This window comes from Monodelphis domestica, chromosome X (genome assembly GCF_027887165.1).
Source record: "Monodelphis domestica isolate mMonDom1 chromosome X, mMonDom1.pri, whole genome shotgun sequence".
NCBI lineage: Eukaryota > Metazoa > Chordata > Mammalia > Didelphimorphia > Didelphidae > Monodelphis > Monodelphis domestica.
The window spans coordinates 53,204,691-53,228,598 of NC_077235.1; the positions used below are offsets into that span (position 1 = coordinate 53,204,691).

General features: G+C 46.9%; 1 protein-coding gene across 5 annotated transcripts in view; it reads left to right on the top strand.

Moving 5' to 3' along the window:
• ELF4 (E74 like ETS transcription factor 4) overlaps window positions 1-23,908 on the top strand; it is a 59,345-nt gene that overhangs the window by 10,874 nt on the left and 24,563 nt on the right. For 3 of the 5 annotated variants that reach the window (XM_056809551.1, XM_007507161.2, XM_007507164.2), the window contains exon 2: window positions 9,524-9,590. The exons of the other annotated variants lie outside the window; for them this stretch is intronic. The gene's annotated coding sequence lies outside the window, so the exon portion shown is untranslated. The remainder of the gene's footprint in view (window positions 1-9,523; window positions 9,591-23,908) is intronic. 5 annotated transcript variants of the gene reach the window in all.

The window sequence follows — 23,908 nt, forward strand, 5'->3', positions numbered from 1 at the left end:
GCCCAGCCTTATAGCTGGACCACAGTGCCATTGCACCATCCCACATTTGTGAGGTTCTGATCTAGGTATATGGGAAAATTCAGAGAAGACCACTCAGCCTTCTGAGGGGTCCCGGCAGGGCCAGATCATGGGACTGATACAATTTCCACCATCTTGGCTATCCTCAAGGATTTGAAGGGCCCTCACTTGAAAGGACCTTTAGATTTAGGATTATTGAGACTGGGGCCCACAGGGCAGAAAAGTGGACATCAAAGAAGCAGATTCAGACTCCCTCTAATCTAAGGAAAACCTTCTGAGCCCTGATAGCTGTCCCCAGGTACAGTGGACTGCCCTAGCCCATCTCTAAAGGTCTTCTGGCAAAATGACCTCTGAGGTCCCTTCCAGCTGGAAGAGTCTTGAGCTAGGCCTCTAGGCTTCCGATGTATGGGTGGGTGGTGTGGACCACACTAGTTCTGAGGCTGGAGGGGAGAGAGGGAGAGTGTGTGTTTCTGTCTGTCTGTGTCTGTGTCTATATCTGTGTCTGTGTCTGTGTTTGTGTCAGGGGAGGTTGTAGTCTTGAGGATCCTAATTATCGAATGGAAAGCTCACTATTATGCTTCCTCCCCTAATGTCCAGCCTCCGAGGGATCAGTGGAGGAGTAGTATTGAAGGGGGCACTGCTAGGCCTCCTCTGAGATAACCTTCCTGCTTCCTACCCACTGGCTGGATGGTATATTGACCTAGTTTTTCTGCAAGCCTCCTCCTTTGATTGTAAATTCCTTGAGGGCAAGGACTGTGTTTTTGCCTTTGTAGTATTTTCAGTGCTTGGCACATTGTAAATGCTTTTTAACTGACTGTCACTGCTCCAGGCCCAGGCCCAGGCTTAGGCTCAGCAGTGGTAATCCCTTGAATTTCTAGAGCGCTTTCAGATGTTTTTGGAGTGCTTTCTTCTACATTCCCTCCTATCAGAGAAGCAACTTGGCTTAGTGGATAGTGTTAGACTTCCTGACAGTCAGGAAGACCTAGGCTGGATTTCTGCTTCAGACACTTACTGGCCGTGTATCCTAGGCGTGTAAGTCATCTTTCTAAGGCTCAGTTCTCTCATCTGTAAAATGGGCAGGTTGGAATTGAGGTTCCTTCTGGTTCTAGCTCTGTGATCAACTTTTGACTACTGTACTCAACAAGAATGCAAATGCTTGCAATGGGGTTACTGAGTCAGAAACAACTGGTGTGGTCCCTGTCCTCTAGAACTCTATGATGTCTGTTGGGAGGATTCAGTTGGTACATAAAAAGTGAATAAGAGGTAGTTTGAGAAGGGAAGGAGCAGCAACTTGGGGAGGGGGGAGAAAGAAATCAGAGTAGACTCCCTAGAGGAGGTGGTCTGTCAATTGAGTCCTGAAAGATGATAACAAAGTTTCTGAGAGCACAGATGTGGTAGAAATGTATATTCCAGACAGAGGACAGCCTTTTGAAATCATGGAGGTGAGAGAGAGAAGAGAAATCTTGGGCTAGAACATGGAACGTGTGAAGAACCATTTGAAATGAATCTAAAAAGGAAGGTGGCACCCAGATCGTGGAGTGATTTCAATACCAAGTTGAAGGGGTTGCATTTTATTGCAAAAGCCATAGGGAGCCATTGAGGACTTTGGAGTGGGGAAGTAAAACAATCAGACCTGTACCTTAGGGAGAATATCCTGGTATGAAAAAAGATTATCCTGACATATGTGAAGGATGCATTGGAGAGATAAGAGAGCCTAAAAGCAAAGAGCTATATCGGGGAGCTTCTGTAATAGTCCAAGTGAGAGGTAATGAGGAACTGAGCTTCTCAAGAGATGTTGGAATGACATAGCTGTGCTCTTTGTGGTGGCAAAAAATTGGAAAATGAGGGGATGCCCGTCAATTGGGGAATGGCTGAACAAATTGTGGGATCTGTTGGTGATGGAATACTCTTGTGCTAAAAGGAATAATAAAGTGGAGGAATTCCATGGAGACTGGAACGACCTCCAGGAAGTGATGCAGAGCGAGAGGAGCAGAACCAGGAGAACATTGTACACAGAGACTAATACACTGTGGCACAATCGAATGTAATGGACTTCTCTACTAGCAGCAATGGACAATTCTGAGGGACTTATGAGAAAGATGCTATCCACATCCAGAGAAAGAACTGTGGGAGTAGAAATGCAGAAGAAAAACAATGGCTTGATCACATGGATATGATTGGGGATGGAGACTCTTAAGTGATCACCCTAGTACAAACACCAACAACATGGAAATAGATTCTGATCAAGGACACAAGTAATACCCAGTGGAATTGCATATCAGCAACGGGAAAGGTGGGGGGAGGAGGGAGGGAAAGAATATGATTCTCGTAACCAAGGAATAATGTTCTAAATTGACTAAATAAATTAATTTAAAAAAAGAGATGTTGGAATGAGAAAGACTTGACTACTGAGTGGCCAGAGTGGAGTAAGAGAGAGGGAAGAAGGACTCTGAAGCCAGAAACCCAGGTGACTAGGACTCTGTGGCCCCCTCGATGGCAATAGACAAGTCTGAAGGAGGGTACATTTTAGAGGGGAGAAGAATGAATTCCATTTTGGATATATCGAGTTCGAGTTGCCAATGGGACATTGCTCCGGGAGACAATGTTTACCATGCAGGGCTGGAATTCAAGAGAGAAACCAGTTGTGACTACACAGATCTTTGAGGGATCTACATAGAAGGGATCACTGAATTCAAAGGAGCTGCAAAGTAATAAGAATGTTTAGAGTAGAGGTTCGTAACCTGGAGCCCATGAACCGCAAAGGAGTCCACAAGCTTGGAAGGGAAGGAAAAAGATATCTTTAGTTTTACTAACCTTTAACCAAAATTGAGCATCTCCTTGGATTATTTACAAATGCGATGCCCAGAAGGGCTCCAGCCACAAGGCTTCCCTAGACTACCAAAGAGACCCATGATACAAAAGAGATTGAAAGAGAGTTGGAGACCAAGAAGGGGAAGAAGGCCCAGGACAGAGCCTTGAAAAGCACGAGTGCTTGAAGTGGCCCAAACTCAGTGACACTATGGCCAAGGAAAATGAGAAGTCTCAGTCAGGCAAGAGAAAAACGAGGAGAGAAGCATCGTGCAAGCTGAGGAAAGAAGGGGTGGTTGGCATGTCAGAAGTTAGAGGGAAAGGAAAATGGAGACTGCAGTTAAGAGGATGGTGGGGGCAGCTGGGTAGTTCAGTGGATTGAGAGCCAGGCCTAGAGACGGGAGGTGTTAGGTTCAAATCTGGCCTCAGACACTTCCTAGCTGTGTGACCCTGGGCAAGTCACTTAACCCCCATTGCCTATTTTTTTAAAAAGAAGTTATTGGTAACTCAGGAGACAGTGATTGAAGTCCACTGCTTGAGTTCTAGATTATAAGGGATCCAGAGTGAATTCGAGGTGAAGCAGAGGCGGCATAATTCTCCTTCCAGGGTTTTGATGGTGAAAGGAATGAGCAATGTTTGATGAGAGTTGGAGGAGGGTAACTTCAGGGTCAAGTGAGTGAGGGAACAAGGAAAGAGCCAGTAGATAAGGGGAGAGAGATGTTCAAAGGGGCAATTCCAGGAAGAGACAGGAGGGGATGGAATCAAGGGCACAAGCAAAAGGCTTGGCCTTGGCAAGGAGAGCGACTGAAGGAAAAGAGAATGGGGGATGATGTCAGGAAGTTTGGGGAGGTGGTGGAGTAGGAGAGAAAAGAGGGAGCTCAGAGTGGCTAGTCTTGATTTTTCTCAGAAGAAAGAATGCATGGCCCTCTGCTGAGAGAGTGGGTCGGTTGAAGAGAAAAGAGAGAATTTAGAATAGTCAACAAAGGGAATGTCAGAATCAATAAAAAGGACTTTCCAGGCATTAGTGAAGGCCCAGCTGAGATTGGTGTGACTATGGGACTTTATCTAAAAGTTCTGGAGTAGGAATTGAGAAGGCAGATTGTAGGGGCAACCAGGGGTGTGCTGGTAAATGTTTAACAACCGGCTTTCAAAAAAAAAGTATACCTGACACTTACACATTTAATATCTTAATGATTAACATCTTTCCCATCACTTTCTTAAGTCTAGATAATCAACAAAACAATCAATCAAGCTGTGATAGGGAGTATTTGCAGATTCCCAAATCTCACACTGAGAATTGAACAATTGGCCCTCCAGTTGGTTCAAGACAACTCCAGCACAGTCAGGATTTGTCAGCGTGTGAGAGACAACAGGACAAGACCCAAGAGATTTAAAGCTACATGGGACAGTAGAACTGAACCCATTATCTCTAGGGTCCACGCTATGAAGGCAAGAAAATGAGGCCAAAACATAAAGTGGTGAAGAGGAGGAGAGAGGGCGGATAGGAGGTCATGATCAGAGGGGAATTTCAGAGCTCAGAGGATCGGGAGGGAGGCAGCCTTGTGGCAGGTGAAGGTGAGATCTAACTGATCCTCCTGAGAGTATCTGACATGGAGGGGTGAGGAGGTGGACCATAGAAATTGAGGACGTTAGATGTCCTGACAAGGAGATGTCCCCTTAAGACATTCACGTGTGTACTGAAGTCCCAGGATGCAGATGAGAGTGTTGGCGGGGGATGGAGAGGACAATTGGTCCTCCGGCTTTGTATTCCTTACAAAAGAAGAAAAGAAGGGCCAGGATCCAGTTTGGGAGAATGATCTGGAGGGGAAGAGATGACTACAGCAAAGATTTGGATAACCCTCGGAGTTCCCTGGGCAGGGCCAGATAAACGCAGGAACACACAACTTAGCCTCAACTTCACCATATGCAAAATTGTGGAGAGGCAGTGATTGGATGAGATAATCGTGAAGGGCCTTCTCATTTCTAACATTCCAAGATGGCAAGAGTAGGGTGCTGGTGACCCCATCTGCCCTCAAATCTCTCTAGAACCAATCAGAACCAGAATCCCACTCATCTAGTTTCTGATTTGAGAACTCCAGAAATCCACTTTCTCTAGAGAGAACTCATTCTACTTGTGGACAGCTAGAGCTGATAGAGTTTGCTATCAGTTTCTGCTGATATCGGACCCAAATCTGCCTCCTCCCCTACCTCTCCCAACCCCTTATTGTTTCTAGTTCTGCCCTCTGGGGCCAAGCAGAACAAGGCTGACCTCTCTTCCACACACCAGCCCTTCAGATTCTCACAGGAGACAGATCTCAGGTGACCCTGTCTTTTCTTCTCCAGGTTAAACACCCCCAATTCCTTCAGCTGACCTTCATATGGCATGATATCAGTGCCCTTCATCATCCTAGTACCCTCATCTGGCTACTAGCCACCTCATCAACATCTTTCTTTAACTGTGGTACCCAGAACTGAACCCAAGACTTCAGATGGCACTTGGCCAGGGCAATGGGACAATCATATCCCTTATCCTGGCCATTTTGTTGTCATTCATTCATTTCATTCGTGTCTGACTCTTGGTGTCCAGATCTAGGGTTTTCTTAGCAAAGATACTAGAGTGGTACTTTCCATTCCCTTTTCCAGATCATTTAACAGAGGAGGAAACTGAGGCCAACAGAGTTAAGTGACTTGTCCAGGGTCACACAGCTAATAAGCATCCGGAGCCAGATTTAAGCTTTGGAAGATGAGTCTTTCTGACTTCCGGCCTGGCGCTCTATCCACTTCATCACCTAGCTGCCCTAGCCATTGCATTAAATGCCATGAAAAACATATTAGTCTTCTCATCTGTCTCTTCCCATTGCTGACTCAGATCGAATTTGCAGGCCACCAAATTCCTCAGATCTCTTTCAGGTGAACTGCTGTCTAGCCATGCCTATGCCGTCCATCCTGTACTTGGGCGGTTGACTTTTCGAATCCGAGGGAGAGACGTTGATCCCTGCTGAATTTTGTTTCTCCGTATTCCACTCACCTTTCTAGGCTAAGATCTTTTTGGTTCCTGACTGGCATTTGGCAGTGTCGGCTCGCCTTCCTAGCTCTGTGCCATCTTCAAATTAGATAAGCGTGCCGTCCCCACTCCCAGTCATTCAGAGACCATTGGAAGCAGCTCAGCTGTATCACATCCATCTGTCAGTCCATTGGGTTAAGGAGTCATTTTTCTAGAAGAATCTCCATTAAAATAGAAATATGTTCCTTGGGAGAGTTTAACCTTAGCCCATTACCAGTCGTTGACACGGCGTGATTTGGTTTATGACCCTGCCTTTGCACACCCTTCAGGGAGCTCCCCCATTCTCCTCACTGGGCTCTACATCTTCCTCTCCGAGTCCAATCCCCTTGTATTCCTCACTGCTAATCGCCCCCCTCCCTACCTCATTTTATTGACCCTCCTCTGATGCAGCATTCTGATTTGTGAACTAGAACAGCCGAGACTTTCTCCTGCCTTTCCATGTTTGGAAGAAATGTCCTTGCCTCCTGGATTTCATGGCTGAAATCCTTCTCTTCCCTCAAGCAAGAGGTGCCACTCAGATGCCACCCCTTCCTTGAAACATCTCTTGTTGACTCCATGAATTGCTCACATCCTTTTCCAGCCCTCTCACTGCTGTGAAAGCACTCTTTCCTCCTCCCGTGTCCCCCAAGTATTTAGCCAGGATTTTCCCCTTGTCCTTCCCATACTCTATCATCTTGTATATTACCCGTTAGTGTATTTGTCACACACTCGCTCTTGGACGTAAGCATCCTGAGAGCAGGGACCATGCCCATTTTCATCTTTTTCTCCTCAATTCCATCATGGTACCTGGAATATTGCAGGGACTTCATAAACTTTTAAAAACTTTGAATAAAGATTTTTCAGAGTCCTTAGCCCTATTATTACTCTCCACTTCAAATCCCCCACATTACTTCTGGTAAGTCATCTTAACCTCTTTGGGTCTCAGTTTCCCCACATTTAAATTAGATGCTCTTCAAGTTCCCTCCCAGTTCTAATATTCTATGTTTTATGGTCCTGTCCACCTCAGACATTCTCTATTAGATGTTCTAAGGTCTCTCCTAGGTCTGACATCCTTTGATCTCTGTTCTAGGGTCCATCCCTGCTCTACCATTCTCTGGTCCATGTTCTAAGGTCTTTCTCAGTTCTTGTGAGGTCCTTCCAAGTTGTGACACCCTATTTTCTTTTTTTCAATCTTTACCTTCTACCTTAGAATCAAGAATATATATTGATTCTAAGGCAGTGGGGGTCAAGTGACTTGCCCAGGATCACACAGCTGGGACGTATCTGAGGCCAGATTGGAACCCAGGACCTTCCATCTCAGGGCCTGGCTCTCAACTGACGGAGCCACCTGGCTGCCTTCTTTATTTTCTTTTTAAATGTTCTTCCCCATCCTGCCATTCTGACCTTACATGATCCTATGACCTTCACTCTTTGACTACAAAGGGCCATATCTAGGTTATGGACTTGGGGCCAGAGGCCAAATTCACTGGCCCTCCCTTCAATAGCCTCTGTGGAAAGAAAGGAGACTTTGAAAAAAGAACTGATCTACCCCTTCCATCTTTTGTCCTTTCCCAAGATGGGGAGGACCAATAGGCCCGACCACCAGGAATAACCAGACAACTCAGACCTCCATGAGGCAGTCAGCTCTTGCCCACAATCCTGCCCACCATTGCTCCCCGGCCTAGGGCAGGGCTTGGGACCAAACCACAGGGCTGTGGGGAGGCTGTCAGCTGGGTGGGGCAGCAGGGTGAGGCAAAGATTTCCCCACAGATAAGTCAGTTGCTGGCAGCCTGTAAATGCCCTGGTGGGGGAGGGAGGCATAGGGGCAGAGGCTAGGCCAGTGATGGGAGGGGAGGGGGAAGCCCCACCAAGCAGCAGGAAGCTTAGCAGGATGGGGAAACATCCTGCCCTGTAGGGGAGCTGCTGGGGGGGGGGCGAGGACAGGAGGATGGACAACTGTGAGACTAGCCATCCGACCCTTAGTTCAGCAGAGCAGAACTTGGTACGATACAGGCAGCAGGGCCCTCTTGGGGCCTGTGCAGGGGCATGTACTTACTGCCTTTCCCGAAGGAGCTCCCTACAAGGGGTGGCCCATGAGACCCAAGCAGATCAGGGCCTCACATAGCTATGATCACTGGACTTTCCTGCTGGAAAGGATCTTAGGACAGAGAACAGAGAATGTCAGGACCAGGAGGAATCTTAGACTAGAAAATATCGGTGCTGGAAAGGCCCAGAGAAGATAGAACCGTAGGACATAGAATTGAATGTTAGAGCAGGAAGGGACATTAGAACATAGACCACAGAATGGCGGAGCAGGGAAGAACAGAGATCGGAGAACCTTAGAATCTAGAGCTGGGAAGAGCCTTAGAACACTGGACAGATTATTTTAGGGCTAGAAGAGATTTTAAAATAAAGAGGAAGAATGAGGCGAGAATTTTGAATGTAGGACATTGAATGTTAGAGCTGAAAGGTATCTTAGAATATGGAATTTCCGAGATGGAACAGACTTGAGAACACCGGCTGTCAAAGCTGGTAGAATGTTCACAGAGTTCAAAGACAAGCTCAGAAGGATTCAGTCGAGTCAAGGAATGCCCAGAGAGGGAAATGTGTCTGTCCCAGGTCACCCAGCTAATAAGTGCCAGAGTCAAGTCTTCTGGTTACAAATCCCGAGCTCTTTCTGCTCCCCCCGTCTGTCCTCAGAGGGTTGCCGTTAAAGCAAGAACTCCTTTGGAGACATACGTGTGAGGACACTCGCTTTGCCACATTTACCTTTCAAGATTATTACATTCTCAAAGCAAAAAATCCTCTGCATCACTGGCGCTGAGAACACTGATTAAGCGCCCAATTATGTGTGTCAATGGCTGCCAGTAACACCTGTACTTTGAACCGTACCATCCAATTCAACCTTGCAGCCTTGTTTCCCAGGATCATAAAACGAAAGTGGAAAGGAACCTCAGAGGCCATCCATTGAGTCCATTTTACAGATGAGAAAACTGAAACTCAGAGAGGCGAACAAACTCGAACCCAGGTCCTTGGATTCCCAGGCCACTCCTTTTTTCTATTGTGATTTAGTCACAGAAATCATACATTATTCAAGAGAAACAGGGTGTAATGGGTTGTTCATCCTCTTTTTTAAAAAATAACCTTTACCTTCTGTTCTAGAATCAATACTAAATATCAGTTGCAAGGCAAAATTGTGGCAAGGTTTAGGCAATGGGGGTTAAGTGACTTGCTCAGGGTCAGACGCACAGCTAGGAAGTATCTGAGGTCAGATTTGAACCCAAGATTTCCTGTCTCCAGCCACCTAGCTGCCCATCTTTCATTTTCGAAGGCGACCAATGACATCACCATATGTGAAGGATGTCTTGACTCGACCATGAAGTGGATTGAGTTGTTGGGTTTGCTGGCAAGAAGATCCGTCTTTGTATCCCACCCTCAGACGCTTACTAGCTGTATGCTGATGGGCAAGTTTCTTAACCTCTTTCAGCTTCAGTTTTCTCATCTGTAAAATGGGGATAATAAAAATACCTACCTCAAAGGGTTGTTGCGAAAATGAAGTGAGATAGATGTGACGTGTCTCATAAACCTGGAAGTGCTGTCTAAATAGCAGCTGTTCCCTTAGAGGTCATTGAGTCTACTCCTCTTATTTTACAGAAAAAGAAACTGAGGCCCAGCACAGTCAGGTGACTTGCCCAAGGCCACACAGAGACCGACAGAATAAGTAAGTCAAAGTATTTCCGTCCCTTTCTCTCATGTGAAACATCATAGCGCCCATGGGGAGTAGGCAGAGTAAATATTATTGTCCTCATCTCCACCGTCTCATAAAAACCAAAGTTATGTAGCTGGGAAGTAACAGAGAAGGGGTTTTAACCCTTGCCATGATTTCTAACTCCAAATCATTCCACTCTGCCACTCTCCAACTATCCCATCTGTGGTAATGCCATCTCTCCACTTGGGAGCGTAATTTCTAAGGCCGAGCGAGCGAGCGAGCGAGCGAGCAAGCATACTATAGTTTAAGACTCCTCTTGGGGATTTTTGAGAAGAAGCAGAATGAAGGGAGGAAAAAAGTTTGGGTTCGGGAGTCAGGAGACCTGTTTAACAACTGGCTCTCACAGGAGAAATGGATGCTGAGCACATTTTTAAGTTGAATCGGAATTTAGTAACTTTTTGCCATCTTTCTGAAGTCTAGACAATGAATGATACAATAAATGAAGCCCTGGTTGATAGTGTTGGACCATTTCTCAGGTGTAAGAGCTCACGATAAAAATATAACAATGGGCTCAACCGAGGGCACACCCATGGCCTTCCTCTGCCCTGGCCCATATACATTCGTTGGGTGATTTGGGGTGAGTCAGTGCCCCTCTCTGGGCCTGGTTGGATGGGAAATTGTCCTGGACACAGAAACCATATATGGATGCCAGTGGATGTCTTTTTGACAGATGGGGCCCTCTGCCTGTGAGGGGCTTCCATCGGGGACAGATATTTTGTCTGGGTGTGCATAACAGTGATCCGGAGGAGTATCCTGGGAAGGGCCAGTGACTCTAGCTCCACTCCGGGCCTTGCACTGGAGGTGCTTTGTCAATATTGAGTGAATGAATGAGCAAACACGCACACACATATTTACATTGTGTTCCAGTTCAAGTAAGTGCGTTTGTGAGCCACGGTCCATGATAGAGCTGCTCTGGATCCCAAGCTGGGATCAGGGAACCTCTCTGGAAGCCAGGAGACCCTTGCTGAGATCTAGGTTTGAACCTGGCTCTAGTATTTGATCACCTATGGGATCCTGGGCCAATCACAGCAGAACAAGCTCAAGGAAACCTTTGTTTGAGTCCCACCCCTGACGTTGACTACTTGTGTGACCCTGGGCAAATCATTTCCCCTCTCTACGCCTCAGTTTCCTCCTCTGTCAAATGACGGGGTTGGATTCGATGGCCTCTGAGACCCTTCCCAGTCTGAAACTTTCAACCTTTGTTTTCCCATCAGCAAAAGATGAATCCTTGCCTTCCTGCCATCCTAAGGCTGATTAAGGAAAATGGTGTGTGATGCCTGATTCCTAAGAGAAACTGGCACACATTCGCCTGCTTCGTGCATACATGCAGAGTGTGTCGGGTTCCGAGCTCCTGTCTTCATTATACTCTTCTGATGCTTCTTTCCAGTGCAATATGCTTTTGTTCTCTTGTCTGAGATGGGCCTCTCTTTATTGGACGATTTAATCCATTCACAGTGAAAGTTAGGATGTTAGGCCTCTGCTTTCCTCCATTTATGTTTTTTGTATCTCTAGCTTTTGTTGCCCTCCTCTTTTAAGTCCTCTTGACAAAAGGGACAATGAGGGCAATCTGGAAGGGAAATGGGAGACCATCTGCTCAAGCTCTCTCCTTTTTACAGGTAAGGAAAATGAGGCCAGGGAAGGGACGGCCGCTTGCTTACTCACATCCAATCAACCTCTTCAGAACAAGGGTCCTTCACCTCTTTTGTGTTCTGGATCCCTGGGGCTGAATGGGGAGGCCTGTGGACCTCTTCTCAGAATATGTCTTTAAGCTCATAAATAAAATACATACTATTCCAAAGGAAACCAATTATGTTGAAAACCAACTACCAAAATACAAAATAAAAAAACAAGCCCAAAAAACAAATCCATAGACCTTGAGTTAAAGACTCCCCGGTCTATACCCATTGGCAGGTTTTCAATGTTTCCTCATCTCTTTCTCTCTTTTGAAACCTCACAGTCCTGCTGTGGGAAATAGATGGAGTCAATATTATTAGCCTGATTTTATCTCCCTTTTTCCCCTCTCCCTTCTTTCTCTCCGTAGCTACCTGGTTCTCTCCCTGCCTCAGAGGCAAGAAATCTGGGCTTTCTCAGAGGCCCCAAGGAAGGAGCCCATAGACAAGAAAAAACGATGGTCAAAGAAAGGACTTTTCTTGGCTACTTCTTTCTCAGAAACTTGGACCAAAGGAAGAAAGACTAGGGGACAGTGTAGATAGGTTTATGGGAAGGGGGTGGCGTATGGGGGAAGGGATGTTGGCAAGTTATTTTTGTGGAGCTGGCTAGGGCTTCCAAAGAAATCCCTGCCCACATCTGAAAAACTCCCAGCATTTGGCCCGTGGCCATGTTGGCCACACCTTTTATGTAGCCAGTGCCAAACTTCTTTAGGTTTTCCCCCAGCCCCAACTGTGCTCTCCTGTGGGGTACCCCCGCACCCACTCCCTGGGGCTGGAACTCTTTTCCAAACATTTGTCACCTGGATTTAAACTGTATTCCATCACCCAGTGCTTGCTTGGAGCTTGCACTACAAACTTGGGGAGGGGCTGGCATGAGCCCAGGTGCACACCTGGCTAATGTGGCCCCCAGGATTATTTTGGCATCTGTCATTCAGTTTGATTTAATTCAACACTAATTCATAAAGCACCTACTAGGCGCCAGAAGCTGTGATGGAGAATTGTCGTCGCTTGGTAGATGATACTCCCCTGAGAACAATGAGGGTTTTACACCCTTAAATCAAAGAATGAATCCTTCCTGTTCTTTCAGGGAACAGGGAAAAGCCTCAGGTTTGGGATTCCACTGGAACTGTCCCAAAGGGGAATCAAGATAGTAGGTTCCATGTCATAAGGTAGTGAGTTCCATTCAAGTGTTAGATGGCCACTTGTTGGCGAGTATCCCTGGCTATATCTTCTGGATACTCTTTAGCAGGTTGGGCTCCTTCTTGATAGCTAGGTGGTGATGCAGTGAATGGACTGCCTAGGTCTAGAGTCAGGAAAGACCTGAGTTCAAATCTAAACTATGACACTAGCAACTTTTTTCATCCTGTTTGCCTCAGTGTCCTCATCTGTACAATGAGCTGGAGAAGGAAATGGCAAACCTTTTGAGTATATTTGCCAAGAAAACCCCAAATGGGGTTAAGAGTTGGAAAGGACTGAACAACAAGAAGTTAGTTAGAGAGGGAAGATGTGGGGCAGGGGTCATGAAGAGGCGGGCATGACTAAAAAATGCCAACAACTGATCTTTCTTGAAATGTTGTTCCTGTTTTCACCAAATGGAAGAGGCTAAGAGGCTGCAATCTTTAGGCCAGCAGGATTGACTGACCACTTGTTGAGCCTGTTGTAGTGGGGATTCCTTTCGTGTATGGATTGAACTAGAAGGCCATCGAGGTCCCTTCCAACCAAAAAATTTGTGATTCCTGACCAAACTATAGGTAGACCAAGGGTCTTTAACCTGGGCTCCATGAATATATTTTCAAAAAATATTTTGATCACTAAGTTTCAGTATAATTGATTTCCTTTGTGATCCCCTTTGCTTTATGCATTTAAACCCATTATTCTAAGAAGTCCACAGGCATCACTAGACTGCCAAAAGATTGAGGACCCTTACTCTAGATCACGTTCCTACTGGGATGGTGAGTGAACATCTAGAAAAAGGAGGTGGTTAGCAGATTGGTTAACTTGACAGCAAAGGAAAGTAATGAATGCTGGAGGGGATGTGGCAAAGTAGGGACACTAATTCATTGCTGGTGGAGTTGTGAATTGATCCAACCATTCTGTAGGGCAATTTGGAACTAGACCCAAAGGGTGCTAAAAGACTGTCTGCCCTTTGATCCAGCCATTGCTCTGCTGGGTTTGTGCCCCAAAGAGATAATAAGGAAAAAGACTTGTACAAGAATATTCATAGCTGCGCTCTTTGTGGTGGCAAAAATTGGAAAACGAGGGGCTGCCCTTCCATTGGGGAATGGCTGAACAAATTGTGGTATATGTTGGTGATGGAATACTGTTGTGCTCAAAGGAATAATAATGTAGAGGAATTCCATGGGGACTGGAACGACCTCCAGGAATGTATGCAGAGTGAAAGGAGCAGAACCAGGAAAACTGTACACAGTGACTGACACACTGTGGTATAATCGAATGTAATGGACTTCTCTACTAGCAGTGGTGCAATGATCCAGGACAATTCTGAGGGACTTATGAGAAAGAATGTTATCCACATCCAGAGAAAGAACTGTGGGAGTAGAAAGACATAAGAACAACTGCTTGATCATGTGGGTCGATGGGGCTATGATTGGGGATGTAGACACTTAAGCGATCACCCCAGTGCAAATACCAATAATATAGAAATAGGTCTTGATCAATGACACATGTAAAACCCAGTGGAATTGTATGTCGGATCTGGGAGGGGGTGAGGGGATGGGAGGGAAAGAACATGAATCTTGTAACCACGGAAAAATATTCTAAATTAACTATTAAATAAAATCCCCCCCAAAAAAAGAAAAAGGAGGTGGTAATCACAAAAAGCCAGACATGGTCCCATCAGAAACAGGTTGTACCAGACTAACCCTATTTCTTTTGTGGATGGGGTTACTAGCTAAACTGGGAGATGAGGATAATGATGTAGGAGTAATTTCCCTAAATTTTAGCACAGCAATGGATAAAGTCTCTTATGCTATTCTGGTGGATGAAGTGGAGAAATGCAGACTAGATGATAGTACAGTTGGGTGAATTGGGAAGTCAGTGGCATAATATCACCTTGGAAGGGGGTCTGTAGTGGAGTGTTCCAGGGATCTGTTAGTCCTGTTTTTTTTTCTTTTTAAAAAAATTTTATTAATTTAATTTAGAATATTTTTCCATGGTTACATGATTCGTGTTCTTTCCCTCCCCTCCTCCCTTCCCCCTCCTGGAGCCAAGGAACAATTCCACTGGGTTTTGCATGTATCCTTGTTCAAAACCTATTTCCATATTATTACTACTTACAATGGAGTGATCATTTAAAGTCAACATTCACAATCATATCCCCATCAAACCATATGCTCAATCATATGTTTTTCGTTTGTGTTTCTACTCCCACAGTTCTTTCTCTGGAACTTATAGGCATTTCAAACTTATCTTGTCAAAGAATGGAATTCATTCTGTTTTCCACTCAAATTATTCCTTCTTTCAACTCATCCATTTCTCTTTTCCTTCTTTAACTTCTGACTCTCCTGACTACTATCATTCTTCAGTTTCCTTCTGGCTTTGGAAGATCCCTCTACCCCTTTCTCCCATTGGTGAGTTCCTTCTTTTTTTAAGTTAATTTATTTAACTAATTAATTAAGAATATTTTTCCATGGTTACATGATTCATGTTCTTTCCCTCCCCTCTTCCCATCCCCCTCCCATAGCCAACGCACAATTCCACTGGGTTTTACATGTATCATTCATCAAGACCTATTTCCATATTATTAATATTTGCACTAGAGTGATCGTTTAGTCTACATCCCCAATCATATCCCAGTTGAACCTGTGATCAAGCAGTTGTTTTTCTTCTGTGTTTCTACTCCCACTGTTCTGTTTTTTTAAAATGTGATCAATTCCTTTTTTCCAATTTGAATTTTTATTGACATCTTTTCCCTTTATATCACCTTCATTTCCCAGTATGTTCTCCTCTCCTTCCCTGGATAACAAAGAACAAAAAAGAGCAAACAGTTCAGCAAAAGTAATTGATACATTTTCCAAGCCTGACATATGAAGCGGTCCATAATGACAGCTAGCATTTCTGCAAAGACAAGTAGTCTTTGATCCTTACAACTATAATTTATTCTTATTTCATAGATGAGGAAACTGAAGCCGAGAGGTTCAGTGACTTGTCTAGGTTCACATAGCTAATAAGTTTCTGAGGCAGAATTTGAGCTTAAGACTTCTGGACTCCACACCTAGGACTCTATCCATTGTATCCCCTCCTCCACCTTTGTAAAGAGAGGGAAATGAATGCTCATATTCCATCTTCAGGGCCAAGCTGAGTCATTATAATATTACAATATTCAGTTGTGATTTAGGGATTATTATTGATGTTTACATTGTCCTTACTGCTGATATTGTTCTCCTGGTTCTGTTCCCTTCACTTTGCATCAGTTCATACAGTCTTCCTAGGCTTCTCTGAATTCTCACATTTGTAATTTCTTAGAACACAAGACTATTACACTGTATTCATAAATCACAATTGGTTCAGCCACTGATGGGCGAACACCCATTGTGCTTTCAGATTTTTACTACTATGAAATGGGCTGCCAAGAAATTTTTCCTGTAGACATTCCTTTTTTGACCTCCCTGGGGATATATGCAGAGTAGGCCTTGTGCTAATTAACATTTTTATCAGTGACTTGAATAAAGGGCTAGATAGCATATTATTGAGTTTGCTGATAACATAAAGCTGGAAGGGACAGTTAATATACTCCGTAGCAGGCTGGATCTAAAAAGAACTTGGCAGGGGAGAAGGATGGAATTGAATAGTGATAAGTGTAAAGCCCTACACTTGGGTTCAAAACCATCAATTTTGTGAGTGCAAGATGGAGGAGAGGTGGCATTTGAGAAAGATCTATGGGGTTTCCACTACACACTTAACTGAGTCATCCAGCAGCCCAGAGAGCTAAGTCAGTCTCGACCTGCATGAAGAGAAATCTATGCAGAAGGAACTTGAGGTCAGTTGCCCAGCTGTCCTCAGCCTTCACATCTGGAGTCTTGGATTCCGCTCTGGAGGATACTGATGAGTGGGACAATGTAGAGAGTAGAATAACCAGGATTTTAAAGTGTCTCGAGATCATTCCAGGAGGGGATCAGTTGGAGAGCTTGGGATTTTTACTCTGGAGTGAACAAAGCATGGGGAGCCAAGGGAACTGGCTTTTAAATATTTGAAGGACTGTCAAGTAAAAGAAGGATCAGACTTGTTCTCCTTGGCCCCAGAGGGCAGAACTGGGAACAAAATGGAGGAAGGTATGGGGAAGTGGGAGCATGCAGAGAGGAAGATTTAGACGGGATGTAAGGGGAAAATTTCAAACCATTAGCATTGTCCAAAGGTTGTCTCGGGAAATAGTTCCAGGACTCCTCTTTAGAGGCCAAAGTGAGATGATCATTTGTCAGGTATGTTATTATCAGGGGAAATACTGTGGTCCAGGGCAAAGAACACTGATTTTAGAGTCACAGGATCAGGGTTCAAATTCTGCTTCTGATTATTAATACCTGAGAGACTGGGTTAAAAAAGTGACCTCACTTTTAACCCAGATTTCCACCTCTCAAATGATGAGCAGTGTTGAATGAGATCCATCTCTTCTAGCTATAAATGCTCTCTGCGGTTCCAGCCAACCCTGGAATTCTTCTAGGACAATATCACTTCTGTTTCTGTCTGCATTTATCTTCAGTCACATCTCTCCAGCGTGCTTCTTCACATGTATCCCAGCCTTGGATTTCCTCACTAGCCTGCCTTCTTAATACGCAATTTTCATAATGCTCCATGTCTTCCTTCCATCTTGGAATCAATGCTAATTATTGGTTCCAAGGCAGAAGAGTGGTAAGGGCTAGACGATAGGGGTTAAGTGATTTGCCCAGGGTCACTCAGCTGGGAAGTGACTGAGGTCACATTGGAACCCAGGACCTGTCTTTGGCCTGGCTCCGTATCCACTATGGCACAGCTTAGCTGCTCCAGGACCTTGCCTTAAGATTTCAGGTTCACCTTGTTCCACATTGTGCATTTGTATCCCTAGCTGTCTGAGGCTATGGATTGGATTACTGGCTCCTTTCTTGGATCATCTCCCCTACAAAATTCTGGGTGTCTCTACTGCCATTCCCCTTCCTACACTCAAGAGTCTTTCTTTGGTATCCATCTCTAGGGATGCAGAGGCAGCTTTCTCCCTTCCCCTTTGGGTAAGATTTTCAAGAGCCCATGCAGACACATATATGCATATATGTATGTCTGGGTGTGCTTCATCTCTGTATGTACTATATATGTCCACATACTTAATCAGCCTTGGTCCAGTCTAGGTGGACCCTCTTCCTTGCCAGGAGTGCAGCATTCATTCCTCCACTCTATCTGAAGTCATAGTCCAGACATCCACATTCCATTCGGATGTCCCGGGTTCTTCAGCAGCAATTCATTCTGCAGATTTAGCTGCCTTTCTCTCAAAGGCCTTTCCTTCGTTCAGCAGCAGCGCTGAAAACGCCACCTGTGCCCCTTAGGTCTTCAGTTACTTTTTGCCCAAGTCTTCTTAATCCCAGCACTACCTTCTAGTTTCCGTCTGGCAGCATCATTTGTGCCCACATAAATCATCAGAAACGGGTTGTAGCCATCAGGTTTGACAACTCTTAGGAGGTCTGACAAGTTTGGGGAGATTCTCCATCCATCACCTCTTGGGTACATGCTCCAGGAAGATGGCAGCCTTCTCTGTTGTTGTCCTCCTCCTGACTGATAGCCCCTCAGCAGGGACTCCCTCCTTCCTCTCTTGCTCTGACTACTACCGGATGACTGGCCACCCACTCAGTGATACCTGTGAGTCCATAACATCCTTCCCTGGAGGACAAGCCGCTGCTGCTTCTTTTCAAAGGGTCTGTCCTCTTTCTTTCGGGGATGAGGCTCCTGCCTGCATGAGTCCTACCAGTCTTCTTCCCACTCCTCGATGCCAGAGCCCACCTTGGCCCCAGTGGTTTCTGCCAACTTGGCAGCTGCAGGATGAGTAGTTCAGAGGAAAATGGGTTCATAATTCTAAGGGACCTTAGAGGCCATTGATTCCAAGTCCTTCGTCTTAAAGATGAAGAAGCTGAGCCCCAGAAGGGTGAAGGGACTTGCCCATAGCCACCCAGCTAGAAAAGGTTGCCACTTGGATTGGAAGTCAACCTTGCTGACTCCAGGATGCCCTCTCCACTGCATCAGCTGACCACTCCGGTCCTCATCACCCAGAAAATGACCTTGAAGGAACCTCAGATTCTTGGGGCACGGCGTTTTCAAGCCACCTGGGCTAGCTTGGCGTCCTCCTCCTCTGTCGCCTCCTCCTCCTGTCATCACTGCCATTTTCCTGCTCTCCTCTGACTAGGCTTGCCTGCCTGTGCCTGTGAAGGGGACACCAAGGTCATCTGAATCTGATTTCACTGCTGTTGATGGGAGCAGCCTGGAGGACACAATTGAATTGTGGACCCATTGATTAAGCCCCTAATCTGCACCCTCCTCCCCCTTCCCCAGTAGCATAGAGAAGGCAGGGCTGGTCAAGTGGACCCAGGCCCCAGTGCTTGGACTTAAGCAGAAGACCAGGATCCGGGACCTCCCGTTACACTTACACACACACACACACACACACACACACACACACACACACACACACGCACTTTCTGTCTCTGTCCATCTCTGTCTGTCTGTCTGTCTGTGTCTCTCCCTCCCACACTCACTACCTGCTGCCAGGCCACTCTGTTCCCCCTGAGGAGGCTCACTTGGGAGGGCCCAGTCCCTGGTGTCCCACCCCTCTCTGCTCTCTCTGACCTGGAGGGAGGACAGTCACCACAAGGGGGAACTAATGAAAGGCCGGGAGCAGGAAGTGGCCCTGAGGGGGCCCCTTTCCTCTGGGGCAGCAGGCTGGGGTGCAGTGAACGAGCTTGGGGCCTGTACAGAGGCCGAGTGAGGAGAGGGCCTGCCTCACCTTTGGAAGGGGGGTTTGCCCAACGTTTGGGAAGGAGGGGAGGACCTGCTGGGGTGGGGTGGGGCTGGACTGGGGGAGAGCGTGTTAGAGGAAGCTGCCATACCCTTTGTGCAGGGAGGAGCTTTCGGGAAAGTACAGATGGGGAGGGAGGGGCCCAGAGGATGGAGAAAGAGTTAATTGAAGAACAGAGCTAGGAGTGAGCACACCAGTTCTAGGAGGCTCTTGGGAAGGGCTGAAAGGCGGAGATAGGCTTGCTCTCCCTTTAACAAAGTGCCCCTTCAGTAAAAGGGAATCTGACTTAATATCCTGTTGGGTCACGGGCACACATTACCCCATCCCCTTTCAAAAAACCCCAACAACTAATGAATTGACTTGGTCTGTGGTGAGCCTTCTGAGTCTTGTGTTCCTTCGGGCTGGGACCTCCGGCAGGATTCCCCTAGCGCATGAGCTGTGCCAGAGCCTGTGAACACTTTTCCTGCCCCACCTTCCACGCGGCACCCTGGGAGTTCTGGGTAGGCTCAGGCCCCAAGTTATGCCCCCTCCCCAACATGGGAACTTAATCATCAGTGGGAGGGTGTAGCTGAATTCCTTGACTCAAGAGATCTCCAAATTTAGAAAGACATCAGAAGGCATCTCACCTTAGAGACAAGAGCTGGTCCTTGGAGTCCAAGGGCCTGGATTCAGATCCTGTTCAGGGGATTCAATTTCTCAAGCATTGATTAGCTGCTTTTATTATGTTCTAGGCAAAGACAAAAAAACAAAAAGGAACAGGTCCCGCCCTCAGGGAACTGATATTCCGTTAAAGGAGAGATAAAGGAGAGAACCCTAAGGCAGACATAAAGCTGGGTGCAGACACATTCTATACATGGATAAGTAAATGCAGAATGAATACAAAATAAATAATAAAGACTGCCTCTGTGCCCTTGGGCAAGTCACTTCCCTGCCCTTGCCCTCAGTTTCATCTTCTGCTGGACTAGATGGTCTCTGAGGTCCCTTCCAACTCTAGAGCTAGAGGGTATGACCCTAGACAAATCACTTCCCTGCCCTAGGCCTTAGTTTCCCCCTCTGTAGAATGAGAGGATTGAACTAGATGGTCCCTGGGGTACCTTCCAACAGCGCTATGATCCAGTATTCCTAATTGGCAGGCAGGCAGCCAGGAGACATTTACTAAGCCTTCTACGTGCCAGTCATTATGCTAAGCACTTTACAAATATTATCTCATTTGATCCTTGAAACAACCCTGGGAGGTATGTAATGTTATTATGTCCATTTTATGGTTGAGGAAACTGAGGCAGGCAGCTTAAATGACTTGTCCAAGGACATACCACTAAGAAGTATTTGAGTTTAAATTTGAACTCAACTTTTCCCGAGTCCAGACATATCTACTGCGCCATCAGCTGTAGGAGATGGGAGTGGGGGTGCCAGAAGGGGGAGCACTTACAATAGGATAAGCCTCTTCATTCCTTGGGGCCTCAGTTTCCTCCTCTGTAAAAGGGGTGTTAGACCTGCCCTGAGGCTCATTGTAGCTCTGAGTTGGTGTGATTAAAATCCCAGATTCTCCCTCCCCAGAATTCTCCCAGTCATCTTTGGCCTGTATTAGCTGTGTGATCTTGAACAAGTCCCTTTCTGTCTCTGGCCTCTAAGTTTCTCATCTATAAAGCCAGGGTGGTAGGCTCCTTCAATCTGTGCTCCTGGGATTAGCTGTGGCCAGCAGGGCCTTGAGGGGAGAAGAGCTCATGGCAGGCAGGGTGGGCATTAGCTGAGGCAGGTGGTGCTTTCAGCCTTTTTTCCATCGCTGTCAGTACCGCCCCTTCCTTCATTGCCCTTCTGCATGATGTTGCCACATAACCACAAGCCCAAGGGGGTTGGGAGGGAGAGGAGCCGGGGGCTGGGGAGATCTCTCCTGACAACTGCACCCCACCCAATACCTCCTGCCAGGGCCCCAGGCGCTCACAGCTGTTGCAACCTGGGACCCTCCCCCACTAGGTGGCCTGAGAACAGTCTTCCAGAGCCTGCCTGGGGCCCAGGAGGATTTGGGGGCTGTAGAAGCAAGCCACCAGGCTCTCTGGGTGACACCTAGTGATCCTTACTTAGCCGGTTCCCAAATCCCAGCATCGAGGACTCTTAGAACAGACTCTTGCAGAGCTAGAGGAGGCCTCAGGGCACAGAGCGGGCCAAGAATTAAGGCCTTCCGACCCCTTCTTATTTGACAGGTGAGGAAACTGAGGTCTAGTGAGATGATGTGCTAGTTAGTAAGTGTCTGAGGCTAGCTAACCATTAGAGCACCTGTGTGTCCCACTGGTAGCACAGCCTGAACCCAGGTCTCCTGACGCAGAGTGCTGTGAGTTCTCTTTTTACTGTACCAGACCACAGCCTCCCTTGTTCACAATAATCCCTCCAGTTCTCTTCAGGTCATTTAGAAAATACTTTCTGTCCAGTCTCTGGTCTCTTACCCAACCTAGGGATTATTTCTCCCATCATGCCCTGCTGATTGCCCTGTAGTTGGCAGCCCAAGGATTATTTCTCCCATAAACCCTTTTCAAGATGCAGAAAACTGGAGAAAGTAAGTGACCACCTCAAGGCTACACAGTGCAGTTCAGAGGGGTGAACCCAAAGCTCACATCTCCCTCTTCTCCTCCACCATACACAGGCCAGAGAAGGTGGATAGGTCACTGCTGCTGGCTCTCAATTCACTACTGGGGAGCGACTGAGGACCCCAGAGGTGTAATTCCAGTGCTGCCACAAAATGACTGGGGGGACTGTGAATCCCCAGGGTCTCAGTTTCCCCATCTGTAACATGGGTGGGGAGTTGGTCTAGATGCCTAGGGCTCTGTCAGCTCTAATATTCAGGGCCAGGATCTGGAGCTCTAACTACTTTAGCAAATCAGCTGTGGAAAGCAGTGCCCTGAGGAAAGGAAGATGGGAGGAGAGATCACCTTGGATTTCCCTGATCAGGATCCAAGAGTTAGCTCTAGAATGGCCCTTGGGAGATTTATCTGGTCACAGGCATTAGACTTGGAAGATTGTAAACTGAGGCAGAGGTTAAGCCACTTGCCTAAGGTCACACAGCTAGGAAGTATCTGATCACAAAAGACTTCTGGTCCTCCCTCCCCCCCCCCCAGCTTCTCCTTTTCAGAGGAGGAAACTGAGACCCAGACTCAGGCAGGGACTTTCTCAGGATGTCCAAAGAACAGGGATTGGGCGGCTGGAAATCTGGGCCTTTCCCCACTCTACAACTCTGGCCTCTTACAGGAACCAGATATTTCCATGCAGAATCATGGTAGAACAGTAGAGGTGTAGCTAGGCCGGGGCGGGGCCTCTAGTCATACCCTCAAACTATGCACTATACAAGGCTGGGATCTTTGGATCTGTCCAGTTATTACCCACAACTTCCCCTCTCCTAATCTCGCCTGGGGGAAGGGGGAGGAAGGAGCAGATAGAGAGGGCCTTCCCAACAAGCTCTGGGTGGGGGCTGGAGAAGGGAGATTTGAGCCTTTTTTCACTTCCCCCAATGCACAGTGTATGGAGGTGACCCTGAAGTCCATGAATTTTGCAGAAGAGAAAATGAAGGCCCAGAGACAGTAAGTGACTTGCTCCCCCCTTGGTAGCATCAGGAGCCGGGATGGGAGCATAGTTGAATTCCATGCAACTTTGAGTGCTTGGTGCCATTGTATTATGGGCTGGCCACTAGGGCTCCAAAAGAAGAAGAGGCCCTGCCCTCGAGGGGCTTCCATTCTTCTAAGGCATCCAACAAGGCCATTGAGAAGTAGTCACAGAAAACTGGGAGGAAATGGCATGCATGGGGCCAGGTGTCCTGTAAGAAGGCTCAGCCTGGCAGCTAGCTGCCTTGGGATCCTGAGGCCCAGGAGAGGAGGGCGTGCTCTACCAGAATGGGGATGCCTGTGCAAAACTGGGCCGTGGGAGGTGGAAGGTTGTAACTGGGAAGGCAGGCAGAGGGGCCGGCTAAGGAGAAAGAGGACTCCGGGCAGGCTTAACCCAGAATGCCCAGAGCTCTCAGCGGCCAAGTGCTTTCCGTGTGTCATTTTTGGACCTGCCACAAAGCCTCCCAGTGATGGATGGATTGATGGCTGGATTGATCCATCGATCGCTGCCCTCCCTCACCTCCAGGAGCCCATGGGCAGTATTAGGGAACTCCACTTCTCCAACTAGTCCCGAAATTTCAGGGGACAGCCCAAGGCAGGCCCTGTCTTGGGTATGGTCTGGGCTGTGTTAAGGCCAGAGCTGGAATCTGCTGGAGGACTAGGAAGGAAACTGGGCTTTCATGTAAATAAGCACACCAAGACCCCAGGCAGCCCAGCTCCCACTGTCTTTATCTTTGTTTCCCTCTTCCTGATCTCATCTCAAATGGAGGGGGTGGCAGAAAGGCACATGAAGGAGGAGCTTAAAAAATCTGCTCTGGGCCCCAACCTCTGTGTGTGTGTGTGTGTGTGTGTGTGTGTGTGTGTGTGTGTGTGTGTGTGTGTGTGTGAGGGGGGGGAGTAAGAGGGAGAAGGGCAGAGAGAGAAAGAGAGAGGGGGGAGAGAGAGAAAGACGAAGAGAGAGAAAGAGAGAGACAGAGAGAAAGGAAAGGAGGGAGAGACAGAGAGAGAGACAGAAAGAGA